The 4,387-nt window shown below is 43.0% G+C and overlaps 1 pseudogene; it reads left to right on the top strand.

The window, feature by feature from the left end:
* The first annotated feature begins 1,567 nt into the window (after window positions 1-1,567).
* LOC122743186 lies at window positions 1,568-3,920 on the top strand (annotated as a pseudogene).
* Window positions 3,921-4,387: the final 467 nt, after the last annotated feature.

Raw genomic sequence — 4,387 nt, forward strand, 5'->3', positions numbered from 1 at the left:
GTATAACACATTCCATCAAAAATTCTGTGACCCACTCTCATTCAAGGACACACAGAATCCCAGGGTAAGTGGGTTCAAACTTAGCACATGCATGGGGCAAAGGGGTAGCTAACACACATCTTCTGCTTGCTATAAATCCTTTTCTCCCATTTGTGGGGTGCTCAGGAAGTTCCACTTAAGCATGGTGAGTCTGCATCCATCTATCCTTGGATCCCAATGAAGATATGGCTCCTAGTTGATTTGATGACACTGCTTGGTAACTGATGAGAAGGTGTGAGTCATTACTAAACAAATAGTATGAGGCTAGAAGACCAATGGGACGATGTAGACATCCAACATCCTCTGAATGTTACAGAGCTAGCAAGATTCTTCTCTTTATAGAGTAGGGAAGGGGACCTGACTGAGGCAGAGGCTGAAGCTAAATCTTCTCCTTCCCTCTACCCCCTCCTTTCCCCAGAGGCTTTCCTTGTATAGGGTACATCTAGAACTTCTTGCTCATGTCAATTTCTCAAAATTCAATCACTTCTCAACTTTCTTGATAACTAATTTGGAAAAAGAGGATGGATTCAGATTGTGAAAGTCTTTAAATTCCAGAATATTTTCTAATTTATCCTGGAGGCAGTGAAGAGCAAACCAGTGAAGCATCTTGAGCATGCATGATACTGGAACAAAAATATACTTGACAAATATCAATGTGGCATTTATGTGAAGGGTGGATTGGAGATCATGGATGTGGGGATATCAATTATACAATGTATAATAGTTCAGGTGAAAGATGATGAAGGCCTGCATTAGGGTGGCTATGATAAGAGAAGGAGACAGATGAGGGAGATGTTGCAGAGGTAGAACCAGTAATATCTGGCAACTGATTAGATGGAGGGGGCAGTATAAATGAGCATGAAGAGTTAAGGATGACTTCTAGTTTGTTAACCAGGTCCAACACTACTGGAAAAAAACAGTAGAACTTGGGAAGAAGGGTGGGCTTAGGGGAACAATGAGTTTGGCTTGGGATTTGTCCGCTTGAGAGTCATCTGCAGAGAACTGATAATTAAAACCATGGGAACTGATGAGATTACTAAGAGAATTTGAAAGAGGAAAGGGCACAGGACAGAACCCTGGGCCAATATGCCAATACACAAAGAATGGGACAATGATGATGGACCTGAAAAGGATGCTGGGAGGGATCCCTTACACAGGCAGGAAGAAAACCATGATGAAGCTGTATCATGAAAACTCAGAGTTAAAAGTGTCCAGAAGAGACTGATCAGCAACAAAAAAGGCTGCAAAGGTTCATGAAGGATTCAGATTGAGAAAAATCTACTGGATTTAACAACAAAAAATCCTTGGTGACCTTGAAGCAACCACTTTCAGATGAGGAGAGAAACCAGACTACAAGGAGCTAAGAAATGAATTAGACATTATAAAGCAGAGGCAAGGAAGATAGACTTCTTCTTTTTCTTAATAGCACCACTGTGAAACAGTTGAAAAGAAAAATGGGCTACTCAGAGCAGCAGCAGCCCTCCTTCCTCCACAGCAGTCAGCTACGACCCCCGAATCCCCAGCAACCATGTCTAAGGGATCTGTAGTTGGCATTGATCTCGGCAGCACTTACTTCTGTGTGGGAGTCTTCCAATGTGGGAAAGTGGAGATCATTGCTAATGACCAAGGAAATAGGACCACCCAAGCTATGTGGCCTTCACCGATACAGAACGTTTAATTGGTGATGCGGCAAAGAATCAAGTTGCAATGAACCCTACCAACACAGTTTTTGATGCCAAACATCTGATTGGTCAAAGATTTGATGATGCAGTTGTACAGTCAGACATGAAGCATTGGCCTTTCATGGTGGTGAATGGGGCAGGCAGGCCTAAGGTCCAAGTGGAGTACAAAGGGGAGACCAAAAGTTTCTATCCAGAAGAAGTATCTTCTATGGTCTCGACTAAGATGAAAGAAATTGCAGAAGCTTACCTTGGGAAGACTGTCACAAATGCTGTGGTCACAGTACCAGCCTATTTCAATGACTCCCAGCATCAGGCCACCAAAGATGCTGGAACCATTGCTGGTCTAAATGTGTTCAGAATCATCAATGAGCCAACTGCTGCTGCTATTGCTTATGGCTTGAACAAAAAGGTTGGTACTGAGAGAAATATGTTGATCTTTGACCTTGGAGGTGGTATTTTTGATGTCTCCATTCTTACCATTGAAGATGGCATCTTTAGGGGCAGCTAGGTGGCACAGTGGATGGAGCACCGGCCCTGGAGTCAGGAGGACCTGAGTTCAAATCTGGACTCAGACACTTGACACTTACTAGCTGTGTGACCCTGGGCAAGTCACTTAACCCCAATTGCCTCACCCCCCCAAAAAAAAAAAGATAGAAGATGGAATCTTTGAAGTCAAGTCCACAACTGGGTGAGGAGAACTTTGACAACCACATGGTCAACCATTTCATTGCCGAGTTCAAGGCAAGCACAAGAAGGATATCAGTGAGAACAAGAGGGCTGTTCGATGTCTATGCACTGCTTGTGAACATGCAAAGTGCACCCTCTCTTCCAGGACCCAGGCCAGTATTAAGATTGATTCCCTCTATGAAGGCATCGACTTCTATACCTCAATCACCCGAGCCTGTTTCGAAGAGCTGAACGCCGATCTCTTATGAGGCACACTGGACCCCCTGGAACAGGCCCTAAGAAATGCCAAGCTAGATAAGTCACAGATTCATAACATCGTCCTGGTGGGTGGTTCCACTCGAATCCCCCAAATCCAGAAGCTTCTGCAAGACTTCTTCAATGGCAAGGAGCTGAACAAGAGTATCAATCCTGATGAGGCTGTTGCCTATGGTGCAGCTGTCCAGGCCGCCATTTTGTCTGGAGATAAATCTGAGAATGTGCAGGACTTGCGGCTGTTGGATGTCACTACTCTTTCCCTTGGAATTCAGACTACTGGTGGAATTATGACAGTTCCGATCAAACATAATATTACCATCCCCACCAAGCAGACACAGACTTTTACCACCCATTCCAACAACTAGCCTGGTGTGCTCATTCAGGTTTATGAAGGTGAGAGGGCAATGACCAAGGTAACAACCTGCTAGGCAAATTTGAGTTTACAGCAATCCCCCCAGCATCCAGGGGTCTCCCTCAGATTGAAATAACATTTGACATCATGCAAATGGCATCCTCAATGTTTCTGCTGTGGATAAGGCAAGGAGAACAAGATCACCATCACCAATGACAAAGGTCATCTGAGCAAAAAAAGACATTGAATGTATGGTCCAGGAGGCTGAGAAATACAAGGCTGAGGATGAGAAGCAGAGAGACAAGTTTTCTTCCAAGAATTCTCTTGAATCAGGGCAGCTAAGTGGTGTAGTGGATAAAGCACTGGTCCTTGGATTCAGGAGGACCTGAGTTCAAATCCAGCCTCAGACACTTGACACTAGCTGTGTGACCCTGGGCAAGTCACTTAACTGCCCCCCATTGCCCCGCAAAAACAAATAAATAAATAAATGAGTGAGTGAGTGAATGAATGAATGAATAAATAAATAAATAAAACAAAACCAAAAAATAGTATCTTCAAAAACAAAAAACAAACAAACAAAAAAGAATTCTCTCAAATCTTATGCTTTCAGCAAGAGGGCTACTGTAGAAGATGAGAAACTGCAAGGCAATATTGGTGATGAAGACAAACAGAAGATCCTTGACAAATGTAATGAAATAATCAACTGGCTGGATAAGAACCAGACTGCTGAGAAGGAAGAATTTGAGCATCAGCAGAAAGAACAGAAGATCTGCAACCCCATCATTACTAAGCTGTACCAGAGTGTAGGTGGCATGCCAGGAGGCATGCCTGGTGGGTTCCCAGGGGGTAGAGCAGTCCCATCTGGAGGTGCCTCTTCTGGACCCACTATTGAAGAGGTTGACTAAACTCACCAGAAGAAAGAGCATTCCACACAGCTTTCCAAAAATTGAAGGACTCAAATTTATAGACAAGGCAGTAGCAGTTTAAAAGTTGACATTTAACAGCTGTGTGACCCTGGGCAAGTCACTTAACCCCAATTGCCTCACTAAAAAAAAAAAAAAGTTAACATTTAAGCTACTGCATAAATCTGGGCATTCTGAATACTTGAACGTATGCAGAGGGAGAGAAGTGAACAACATTGCACTTTATCAGTACTATAAACAAGTGGAAATGCAATTCTTGTCCTGGAGAATAAAATCTATTTAAAATTAGCACCATAAAAACATTTTTTTTTAAAAAAGAAAGAAAAGAGAAATGGGATGGCATGGTAGGGCCAAGTGAAATTTTGCCAAAGATGGAGAGATCCAGACATATTTGTGGGCATCAGGGAAGGAGACAGTCAATAAAGAGTCAATAAAGAGAAGTTGAAAAT

This window comes from Dromiciops gliroides, chromosome 2, assembly GCF_019393635.1.
Source record: "Dromiciops gliroides isolate mDroGli1 chromosome 2, mDroGli1.pri, whole genome shotgun sequence".
Classification (NCBI taxonomy): domain Eukaryota; kingdom Metazoa; phylum Chordata; class Mammalia; order Microbiotheria; family Microbiotheriidae; genus Dromiciops; species Dromiciops gliroides.